The sequence below is a fragment of the Giraffa tippelskirchi genome, chromosome 10, assembly GCF_054371585.1.
Source record: "Giraffa tippelskirchi isolate mGirTip1 chromosome 10, T2T-mGirTip1v1.2.pri, whole genome shotgun sequence".
In the NCBI taxonomy this organism is placed as follows: Eukaryota; Metazoa; Chordata; class Mammalia; order Artiodactyla; family Giraffidae; genus Giraffa; species Giraffa tippelskirchi.
Genome location: NC_137284.1, coordinates 159,991,461 through 160,003,541, shown reverse-complemented (window position 1 = coordinate 160,003,541; position 12,081 = coordinate 159,991,461). Strand labels below are relative to the sequence as shown.

At 49.9% G+C, this 12,081-nt stretch overlaps 1 protein-coding gene across 23 annotated transcripts in view; it reads left to right on the top strand.

Moving 5' to 3' along the window:
* Positions 1-12,081, top strand: part of LOC145524035 (uncharacterized) — a 343,643-nt gene that overhangs the window by 146,372 nt on the left and 185,190 nt on the right. For 8 of the 23 annotated variants that reach the window (XR_014067048.1, XR_014067046.1, XR_014067047.1 and 5 more), the window contains one exon: positions 2,498-2,777. The exons of the other annotated variants lie outside the window; for them this stretch is intronic. The gene's annotated coding sequence lies outside the window, so the exon portion shown is untranslated. Of the gene's footprint in view, positions 1-2,497; positions 2,778-12,081 lie in introns of those variants that run through there. 23 annotated transcript variants of the gene reach the window in all.

Genomic DNA, 12,081 nt, shown 5'->3' with positions numbered 1-12,081 from the left:
CTCACTGAGGTCCCCCGTCACCCTAGTCTCTAGAAGTCCTTTACACTGAGCTTTCCCTGTTGAAGTGACTGGAGGTTTTCTCTCCTGCTCAGACCTTGACTGCTGGTGTCATTTCTGCTGTCCTCCGTTGGTGGAAGCCACCCTGAGCCCACCTCCCCACAGGGGTGTCAGATGTTTGCCACCTGCTGCTGACACCACCCCAGGGAGAGGCAGGCCTTCTCAGGCTTCATCTGAAGGTTGTGTGGGTGGTGGAAAGACCTCGTTACTAGGGGTCTTCTGGAAGTTTTCGTTTTCTAACTAACCCGGTGTGCTGTGCTCAGACACTCCGTGGTGTGTGACCCTTGCGACCCATGGAACCCGCCAGGCTCCTCTGTCCAGGGGTTTTCCCAGGCAAGAATACTGGAGTGGGCTGCCATTTCCTGCTCCAAGGAATCTTCCCGACCCAGGGGTCGAACCTGTGTCTCTTGTGTCTCCTGCATTGCCACGTAGATTCTTTACCAGCTGAACCGCCTGGGAATCCCAGCTAACCCCACTGCACTTTAATTTTGGAAAGTTCAGGTCTTGTATGGAAGATGTACCATGGCAGACAGCTGTGGACTGTATTATTTGTCAAGATGACCTCATAGCAGACCTCAGATTTCTCCATGATCAACAAACCAGAGTTACCTGTGATTTCAGCCCCTAATCTCTTTGCAGGTCACCACTTCATAATCCTGCTCTGTTAGAGCTGGTGAGTCTAGGTATCAACATGATATTAGTAACTGTCCTTTTCTGAGCCCCTTCCTAGGTGCCAAGAACTGTGAGCCCTGTTTTCACAAACTGTCTCGTGAAGTTGTCCCACACAGGGTGAGGCTGCCGCGAATCTCAGACCGGGAAACTCGAGGTCACATGGCCACTGCTGTCTGGAGTCAGGACTCACACCCAGAGTCCAGCAGCTGCGTCCATGGCTCCCGCTCCTGTCCAGGGGACCTATGGCTATTTCTCTCACCCTGTGTAACCCTGCAGCTGTTTGAGGACAGCTATCATAGTCGCTCCAAGACTGCCCTCCTCTAGTTTCGGCTCAGTGGTTCCTGGAATGGCAGTTTCTAGCACTGTACCCTTTCTGATGACCCTTGCATGGTGGATTCTACCTCAAAAGTGCTTTTCATCCATGACACCCACTGGACAGACACTTCCAAATCGTCAGGGTGCTGTGAAGTTACTGTAATACTTCTTAAGGATGTGGATATTTATGCATGGATATTTATATATATTTCATCAGAGAGACAAGATACAGACAGTTGTCTGTCTGTGACATCTGGAGACATACGGGCAGACAGTCAGCTGTGTTAGACACTCATCTTCCCTTCCCTTGCCTTGAGACTCGCAACTGTAACTGAAGTGTCAGGGACTGGGCGGCTTAAACAAAAAACACATCTGTCACAGTTCTGTGGGCTGGCAGTCCACGACCACGTTGCCCGCCGACTCGGAGCCTGGTGGGAGCCCACGGCCTGTTCATAGCCAGCTGTCTTCTCCCTGTGGCCTCACATGGTGGCGAGACTCTCCTCTTTTTAAATTTATTTTATTGAAGTATGGTTGATCTACAGTGTCAGGAGACTCTTCTTCCAAGAGCACCAGTCCCACAACGAGGGCCCCACCCTTGTGGCCTGAGCACCTGCTCAAGGCCCCACCTCCCAACGCTATCACTTTGAGGGTTAGTGTTTCAACATAGGGCCTCCCAGGTGGCTCAGAGGTAAAGAATCTGCCTGCCAGTGTAGGAGACGTGGGTTCAATCCCTGGATCGGGACGATAACCTGGAGGAGGAAATGGCAACCCACTCCAGTATTCTTGCCTGGGAAATCCCATGGACAGAGGAGCCTGGCAGGTTACAGTCCACGGGATTCCAAAGAATTGGACACGACTGAGCACACAATTGGCATGTAGGTTTCAACATATAAAGTTGGGAGGGATATAGATTCAGCCCATGGCAGTGATCTCTGCTAAAGAATGAAGAAGGTGATAAAATATGATGCAAGTGCTGAGAGCATTACAAACACAAATGAAGGGCAGTTAATTTTTGTCCTCAATTTACACGTTAGCTATAACTGTTGTTATTGTTTAGTTGCTAAGTCGTGTCTGACGCTTTGTGACCCTATGGACTGTAGCCTGCCAGGCTCCTCTGTCCATGGGATTCTCCAGGCAAGAATATTGCAGTGGATTGCCATTCCCTCCTCCAGGGGATCTTTCTGACCCAGGGATAGAACCCCTGTCTCTTGTATCTTAATGCATTGCAGGCAAATTCTTTGCCACTGGGCCTCCAGGGAAGCCCAGCTATACTAATGCTTGGAAAACAGTCTTCATCCTTGATTTGGGTAGCTACAGCATCTCGTGGGTGCTGGTTGACCAGGAGCGCCCTGAGCTCGGGTGTCTGTCTTACGATCTCTCGCTGGTGCGGTATCACTGAGATTAGGACGTCAGATTCTTCTCTTTCTCTTTCCTCCCCTCCTGTTTCACACAGTTTGCTGTCACACAACACCACCACACCTGGAATATACCTGTGAGCCTTGAAGCTGCCATCTCACAGGAACTGCAGAATCATTCCGGTTTAATGAGTCAGAGTTGATTTGAATCGTGGGGAGAGTTGGCCAGGCTGGATGCACGGGCATCTCCACAGTGAAGAGAAAATGGAATTTACCGAAAAGCACTGCCCACTGCTTTTTAATTATTTACCTTCCTGGGATATTGACACTTTTCCACAATTAAAAATTAAAGCCATTTGGGTTTAGCCTTTACTTCCTGAAGAGTTCTGTAAAATTCACATTTGTTCCTTGGTATGTGTCCTCCTTAATTCAGTCACCCTCACATTAGTTCATCACTAAGTGGCTGCTTCTTAGGTCCTGAAAAATGACGTGTAAGTCGGTCACTTGCTGACCCAGGCAGTGGCTTCAGGGAGGGATTATGATGGCGGAGAGGGGAGCTAGGGGGGTTGTCCATTACTTATATACTCTGCAGCCCCAGCCTCGGTTGAGGATGCAGGTTTTATGCAGATGTAATCATACACAGGTGGCTCCAGCACCTCCAATGCAGGAGATGCAGGCTCGATCCCTGGGTCAGGAAGATCCCCTGGAGGAGAAAATGGCAACCCACTCCAGTATTCTTGCCTGGGAAATCCATGGATGGAGGAGCCTGGCGGGCTACAGTCCATTGGGTAGCAAAGAGTTGAACATGTCTGAGTATACATACACACACATACACAAAAGCAGGCATGTGCATGCACAGACACATGTGTGCACACAGGATGCTTCTGAACCCACAACACGAAAGACTTTCAGCACCAGGAGTCTTACACGTGACCGCAGGAGACAGGGGGACAGGAGGAAAGCAGGCTCTGGGACGCGTCTGGAGCCCAGCTGTGGTCACACCGAGTGTCTGTGGCAGTGGACGCCCAGCCGGGCTGTCCACTGGCTGCTGTCTGGGGCGCTGAGGAGGGCAGGGCTTGCATCAGGGCAGCTCAGGGTGGAGAAGGCAGTTGAGGCCACAGTGTAGGTGAGGAGAGGGTCCCGTACGGAGGGAGCGGGTCACTGTGTCAGGATAAAGATGGGAAAGTGTCAGTGAGCCCGCAGATGAAGTCACTGGGGGTCATGACCCGAGTTGCGAGGAAGGCAGGTAGGCTGAGTGACAGGCGACAGATCTTTGGATCGTGTGTCCCCTGGGGTCACCTCATTCTGCCGTCTCAGTATTTGGAGACAGTAGAATCCCGTTTTCACATTAAATCTCACTCAGGGCCTCCATGAGAAAACAGATAAGAGAGAGATCTGGGAGAGTTGGGGTGAGGCCTGGACACCCAGCCCTTTGGCCCCAGCCCCCAGAGCCTGAGAACCGGCCTCTCATCTCTTGTGCCCTGGACCCAGCGCTCCTGAGGACGCGGTGTGGACGCCATCCTGCATCCTGCCTCTGCTCTGCTAACGAGTTGTCCTCGAAGGTGCTGGCCTCTCTCTCCTGGGAGATGCAGCTCGGGGCAGATTTGTTCCAGCCTCACAAAAGGTCTGTGAACTCCATCATGTGTGGGCGGTAGGATCCCAGCAGTTGTCATGGTTGCATTTCAGGTTAATTTCTCACGGGCATGTCTGAAATGTGGGCGTGGCTGTGCAGGTGACCCGGTCCAGAAACTCCATTTGCTTCAAATGGTGCCCGGTTCCCTCTCCCGACGGGGGCTTCCTCATCACCTCTCTGTGACCTGGACTCCTTGGAGGGTGGTGGTTGCAGTGGGATGGTTCCCAGGTAGGTAGGACGGGTGGCCCTGGGGTGAGGCATTCCTGAGAGACTGCTGAAGACCCTGAGTTTCTTTTACTAACTTATTTTAGAATTTTTATTAAAGTATAGTTGATTTACAATGTTGTCAGTTTCTGCTGTACAGCAAAGTGACCGTTATGCATATATGTATATTCGTTCTTTTATAGATTCTTTTATCAGAGAGTATTGAGTAGAGTTTCCTGTGCTATGAGGTCACGTTTCTTCTTCATAAAAGACTTTGGGCCTTACTGTGGTGTTTACAACAAAGCCCAAGGCCCTAGGACCGTCTGCGCTCCGCGAGCTGTCCCCTGCCCCTGCCAGCTCTCCATGTCCTGTCCCCTCTTCTCTGGCCTTGCTTTTCTTTCTTCTCCCTCTTCTTTCACCCTGGTGAGGTCACTGAACGTGAAGACGGGGCGAGAATCAGAATTCTCTTCCTCAGAAAGGAAGAGACATTTTCGTTCTTGGGAAGGAGCAAGGCTTTTCCGAGGACTGAATGCAAAAAATATTTACCTTGGACTTTTTACATCAGGCCCTGAGGGTTAGCGCACAGCATCCTCAACCACAAACGCAGCAGAAATTTCTTAATTATTTATACCCCTCCTTCTCGGTGAAGGATTCAGAGTGACAGTTTTCATAAAGCAGTTTCTCGTAGTGATCCTCAGAAAAACACACTGCTCCGGGGGCTGAGCTGCGAGACTCCCAGGGACGAGGCCTAGACGCCCCATCCTCCAGGGCCAAGGGCTGGGATGGAAAACCCCGACCGCCCGCCCTGATCCCATGGGGTGACCTGGGACTCACAGGCGAAGTGAAACTATAAAGTGCTAAAGATTGTCCCTGGTCACTGCTGTTTATCCACTATGCTCTGACACACACACAAAGACACGAAAACTATACAACTTTCCCTAAAACTACGTACTTCTTGAGTTTTATGAAATGAGGTAAGAATATGGCAGATCTTGCTCCAGTTCCTAAAGCTGTGGAGACAACCCGAAACTGTGGCCTTCCCTTCCTGCCATGGCCTATTGATCCGGGGAATTCCTTGCAAAATTCTAGAATCTGCAATTCCAGGGAATGTCTTTGCTGGCATGAGATTGGGAGTGTATTTCCCTGGTATTCTGCTTACTGTCCTTTTCTACTTTTGAAGGAGAGAAAATTCTGCTAAAAATATTGTACGTGGTCAGGGTATAATCCCTCTAGGAAGTACGCCTCAGGAGGGCAGGGTTAATTGTTCAGTTTTCTCCTCTGCACACAGAACAGAACTCGATCAACGTCTGCTGTAAAATTAGTGGCAAGATCTGTGACAGAGGGGAAGTAGCAGTGGGATATTTGAGAGAAGAGTTGTCAGGGCCTTTGATCATCATCACTGTGAAGCCAGAAGTGTCAGGGTGGAGCCAAAGGAAGCGGTCGAGAGGTGACTCACCCAAACCTGCCTCGGGTCCCCGGAAGCAGATGCCACGTGGCTGCTGACACCTTGGATAAACTAGTTGTTGTTAAGTCGCCATGTCGAGTCTGATTCATCACGACGCCACGGACTGCAGCACGCCAGGCCTCCCTGTCCATCACCAACTCCCGGAGTTTGCCCAAATTCATGTCCATTGAGTTGGTGATGCCATCCAGCCATCTCATCCTCTGTCATCTCCTCCTCCTGCCCTCAATCTTTTCCAATGAGTCAGTTCTTCTCATCAGGTGGCCAAAGTACTGGTGCTTCAGGTTCACCACCAGTCCTCCCAATGAATACTCAGGGTTGGTTTCCTTTAAGATTGACTGGATTGACCTTGCAGTCCAAGGGACTCTCAAGAGTCTTCTCCAAAACCATAATTGGAAAGCATCTATTCTTCAGTGCTGAGCTTTCTTTATTAACCAGCTCTCACATCCGCACATGACTAATGGACTTTAGCTTTGACTATACGGACCTTTGTCGGCAAAGTGATGTCTTTGCTTTTTAACACACTGTCTAGGTTTGTCTTAGCTTTCCTGCCAAGAAGCAATTGTCTTCTAATTTCATGGCTGCAGTCACCATCTGCAGTGATTTGAGAGCCCAGGAAGAGAAAATCTGTCATTGTTTCCACATTTTCCCCTTCTATTTGTCATGCAGTGATGGGACCAGATGCCAAGATCTTGGTTTTTTGAATGTTGATTTTTCACTCTCCTCCTTCACTCTCATCAAGAGGCTCTTTAGTTCCTCCTTGCTTTCTGCCATTACAGTGGTATCATCTGCATATCTAAGGTTGTTGATATTTCTCCTGGCAATCTGGATTCCAGTTTGTAACTCATCCAGCCCAGCATTTCGCATGATGTGCTCTTCGTATAAGTTAAACAAACAGGGTGACAGTGTACAGCCTTGTCATACTCCTTTCTCAATCCTAAACCATTCAGTTTTCCATACAGGGTTCTAAGTGTTGCTTCTTGACCTGCATACAGTTCTTAGGAGACAGGTAAAAGGGTCTGGTATTCCCATCTCTTTAAGAGTTTTCCACACTTTGTTGTGATCCACACAATCAAAGGCTTTAGCACATTCAATGAAACAGAGGTAGATGTTTTCTGGAATTCCTTTGCTTTCTCTATGATCCAGCGAATGTTGGCAACTTGATCTCTGCTTCCTCTGTCTTTTCTAAACCTAGCTTGAATATCTGGAAGTGCTCAGTTCACAGAATGCTAAAGCCTAGCTTGGAAGATTTTGAGCATAACCTTTCTAGCTGGGACTAGTAGTACCTCCTAATTTTGCGTGAATACCGAAAATTGTAATGTTTTGGTAAACGTCTGAGGAAGACTATCTTATGTCTGGAAATTTAAATTCACGCTTGTAAAAACGATTTCAGTCCCTCAAGTGAAGCTCTGGGTGGCAGGTAATTGGCCGTCTGCCTGACTCTTTGTATCGATCTAGCTCGATGCCAGTGGGCAGAGGTGCGCCCACCGCCACCCCCCTTCATTTCCGAGCACCAGCGTCTGGTGAGGACAGTGATCTGCTGTGTAACAGGAGTCCCTGCCCCTCTTCAGACTCAGCCTCAGGTCTTCCTCGGGGTTGCATCTGAGACCTCTGTAGAGAGCAGGGTGCTGTTTGAACTGTGCCTACAGGAACCCCCAGGGTGGGGACCTGTGTGTGTCTTGTCAGTTCTGGGTCAGTGTGGCTACCTGTCCCCACCGAGTGCCATCTTGACCTGTCCGTTCATGTCCAGACCACGGTTTCCTGGACCACAGTCCGGCAGGAGGGGGCATCCCGCTCGCTGTGTGCCTGCTGAGGGCCTTCCCGGGGTGTGGTTCCACCTCGGGGGACAAGGGATCTGAGGGCACATGCGTTTGGGAAGCACGTGGTGAAGCGGCTACATCGCAGCCTTCCCAGGAAAGGCAGCTTGGCAACATATGTCCTGACTCAGGAGGCCGAGTTCCCGTCTGCAGCACGTCTGCTGGGCACCCTTAGCTCCCTGATGCCCGTGGTGCCGATGCCTGCAAGCCCGCTTGTCTAAGGCAGCCCCTTGGCTTGGATGTTAGCCCGTGAGTGGTGATGACCAGCTGTGCCTGGCTAGCCGCCCTGTGTGACTTTGTCCCCACCCTGGGCACGTCTGGGAAGACCTTGTCTACACTGTGTGCTGGCCCCTGGTGACGCGTGCGGGCCGAGTGGCAGGCTTTCTGCTCTGAGAGGCATGTGGTTTGCCCCTTTTGCTCCCATCAGGGTCTTCAACGTGGGGATCACACAACTGAACGGTCCTGAATGTCCTGGGGGTGGGCTTGTCCACGAGGTGGTGGGTGTTTGGGAGGAACCCGGGAACGCCAGTAGCTGGAATGTGTGTGGAGGCTGGAGGCCTCGCTGGGTGGGCCTGCCCCCCACCGTCCAGGAATGCTGGCTGCGGGCTCCCCGGGGGCTTCCTTGGAGACTGAAAATCAACAGACGGGGTTCCCCCTTGGTCTCCTTGGTGGGTGTGGCCTTCCAAAGTCGAGAACTTGGCCAGCATGCCTGCCTTGGTTTGTGCTTGGTTTTACTTTTTCACACTTACCATTTACAGCTTCCTCCCCAGTTTAATCTTTTTAAAAAGACATCATATTTTTAGAGCAGTTTTAGGTTCCTGGCAAAACTGAAAGGAACATACAGGTAGTTCCCACCTACCCCTCGCCCCAGCCCAGCCTCCCTGCTATCAACATCCCCACCAGATGGTCCGTTTGTTACAGACAGTGGAGCCACTGGGACACGTGGTCATCACTCAGAGCCCGTAGCTCGTATCAGGGTGCACTCTTGGTATGTCCAGTCTGTGAAAGTGAAAGTCACTCATTTATGTCCGACTCTTGGTGACCCCCATGGTCTATACAGTCCATGGGATCTCCAGGCCAGAATACTGGAGTGGGTGACCATTCCCTTCTCCAGGGGATCTTCCCAACCCAGGGATTGAACCCAGGTCTCCCACAGACCAGTCTATGGGTTTGGACAAAGAGGTAACATGGTGTGTCCTCCACTGTGATATCATTCAGAGTATTTTCACTGCTCTAGAAACCCATGTTGATCTTACAGTGCTCTTTCAAGACCCTCAGGATAGCTCAGTGACATTCTTTGAGCTTTCAGCACTGACTCAGCACCTCCCCTGACCTGTGCTGGACACATGAGCACTCCCGGTGGCCAGCATCAGCCCCAGGGCCATGCCCGTCCTGGGCTAAACAGAGCAGAGCGTGGGCACGGATCATCCAGCTACTGCTTGTGGCCACTGTGTATCCTGGTTTGTCCATTCACCCTCCCCAGCACACATTTACTAAGAGCCCTACCTGTGTTAGTTGCTGAGGATCTGATGGTAAACAGAGAAAGCTCAGCCTCAAGGTGGAGGAAGGTCTGTCATCTAATGGACGCTGTTTAAATGCTATTATTCAATAAGCTTCTCAATTATTATTGTTACTTTTTTTAAAACACAAACTAGTATCCTCAGTTTTCCCTAATCTTGCAATTGAGTTTTTCAAATACAGGACTTGTTACATAAAGTTGGTTTCAGTCATTTAGCTATTTTTTTTTTAAAGCCTGTCAGGTTACAAATACTTGTATTATGTCCCCTCGGGATTGTCACATATACACTTTATAGACACATTTGTTGATAGTTTCCTCTAATTGTTGCTGCAGAGATTCATCAGGTCAGGGCGCCCTCCAGAGCCCTGTGTCGGCCCACCGGCCACTTCCCTCTAAGAGGACATAGTCACACCTGGATGTTCTACACAGTTCAGTCCATCATTCAGGTCTTGTGTGGTCTTTCTTCCCAGGAGCTTGGGTTAAAGTAGGAATTGATCCGCGGTGGTTTACTGTAATCTGAAGCCAACCTGTTTGTGCAGGTTGCTTTTCTGGTTAGTTCATTGTGACAATGTCTCTGCCTTATCAGTGGTTCTCGTAAGCATCTCCCAATAAATATCCTCTGTTTTGTTCACGGAGGACGAGGCAGGCTGTGATCAGTTAATGGTCGCAGAAGCGGTGACTTTCTCGCCCTCCCAACCCATCCTTCCTTCATGTAGCCTGAGATTTGTAGAAGCCAGAAATCCTCAAATGTGGCATATTGAGAAACCGGAATTAGGTGTAAAGGGGAGTGTTCTTATAAGAGATTAATTCCAAGGACCCAGATGTTAATGGGGAAACCAGACCACTGAGGCCAAGTTCAGATACTTTCTAGTTATAATTGAGTTGGGAAATGAAGACCTTTGCGCAGTGTGAAGAGACCGGATTGATGCGTTTTTCCAGCCTCAGGGCTAGATTTGGGAATATACCCAGAGACATTAGTAGGGAATTTAAAATAATTTCAGGCTCTGACGGGGCCCCGTCAGAGCCCCGAGGTGCCCCCACCCTGTGGGGTCTGTGTTTCTGGGCGTGGACGCAGCTCAGAAGAGGAGTTGAGCTCACGAGTGTGCGAATGGAGAGCGTTCAGCTGAACAGAAGCACCGACTCATGGGGTTCTTACCTTGGCTGACCTGTGTGTTTACGCAGCCCTGAAGGACACGGCCTCGTTTCCTGAGCTGGTTACCAAGACTGTGCATGTGAGGGATGTCGGGGCGGGGTACTCACCAGCCTGGAGAGACCCTGGGTGGGGCAACTGTCACATGTAACAGAGGGATCGAGATGCCTGTGTTTCCCCCTGGCTTTGGTTGCAAATTACGGGCACACAGTTTGCCAGAAGTAGCCTCACTCTCCATCAGGTGAACTCAGAGCTCAGAGACGGCCTTCATTGCTCTGGTTCAGTTGCTAAGTCGTGTCTAACTCTATGACCCCACGGGCTATAGCACGCCAGGCTTCTCTGTCCTTCACAATGGGATAAATACTACTGTTGCAAAGTTACTTCCTCCAAACCTATTACCCTTTCTTCACTGTTTCCTTCACTAACATCTCCGATATTGACAATCATATGTTTGCATTCACTGTTTTTTGTCTTGCTTCCCCACTGGACTGTGGACTTCTTGATACCACGGATCTTACTTTGTCTCATATGCCTTGGCCCCCAGCAGGGGATCTGACACATAGTAGGCACTTAACTTTAAGGCAAAGTTGAAATTAAAGTCGTGTGAAGATCTGAGGTTGAAACTTCTTGTCCTGCCTCCAAAATGATGTCAGCAAGTCATCCTTACACGTCATCTCGGTGGCTGGGTTGGGCCATCTTTGGGACCCCCGTACTGGATATTGTAAAACCAGCACAGGCTGAGAAGAGGTCCTGTGAGTAGGGAGCTATGGTCTAGTTGAAGGTTCCAGATCGACTCCTACAAAGTGATGGGTGACCATTCCTAGGTAGTGTGTGCCCACCAGGACTTCAGCAGAAAGGAGAGGTTCTTGCACCCTGGAGCCTGGATTCCAGATTTTGAAGAGATGCTCAGTTGCTCAGTCATGCCCAACTCTTTGTGACTCCACAGACTGCAGCCTGCCAGGCTCTTCTGTCCATGGGATTCTCCAGACAAGAATACTGGAGTGGGTTGTCATGCCCTTCTCCAGAGGATCTTCCTGACACAGGGATCCAACCCACATCTCCTGCATTGCAGGTGGATTCTTTACTGGGGAAGCCCTTGGGAGAGATGGTTGGTTCCAAACTGGTCTCAAGGAAACCCTGTTTCTGGGACTCTCTCCCAAGTCTAGGTTTCTAGTAAAGATACCAGGTTACCATATTTTATTTCAATAGCACAGTAAGAGGAGTGGCTGGTTCTAATCCAGTTTAAAAAAAAAATGCAGCAACGAAGGGACATTTTGTTATAGAAACAGGTTTTCTGAAGTTTATCAGTTGTTTTTTTTCCAAAGGATTTTGAGAGGGGAAATGATCTGAGTACCAGCTTATTACAGAGCTTGTCGCTGGTGGGAGGTGACTGTGGTTACCTGTCTGAGGAGGGGATGGCACGTCTAGATGCATTCTTGGATGGCACTTTTCACCTTACTGTTCTGCTGGCCTCCAGAGCCTGAGAGAAAGCCTCCATAGGTGATCCCGACACGGTCCAGCCCACTGGACTTCCTCAAAGTGCTGTAGGAGCGCCCGCTGCGAAAATTAAAGGAAGAGAAACATCTAATGCTAGTGCAGGTCAGAACTGGGTACCGAACACCTACCAAGCTTATCCTGTGTGCCTAGTCACTCAGTTGTGTCTGACTCTGTGACGCCATGGACTGTAGCCTGCCAGCTTCCTCTGTCCATGGGATTTTCTAGGCAGGAATACTGGAGTAGGTTGCCATTGCCTACTTTGGGATCTTCCTGACCCAAGGATCGAACCTGCATCTTCTGCATTGGCAGACAGATGCTTTACCACTGAGCCACCTGGGAAGCCTAAGTTTATCGTAGGCAATACTCAAAATACAATATATGGAAGTTCAAGTCTGTGGTA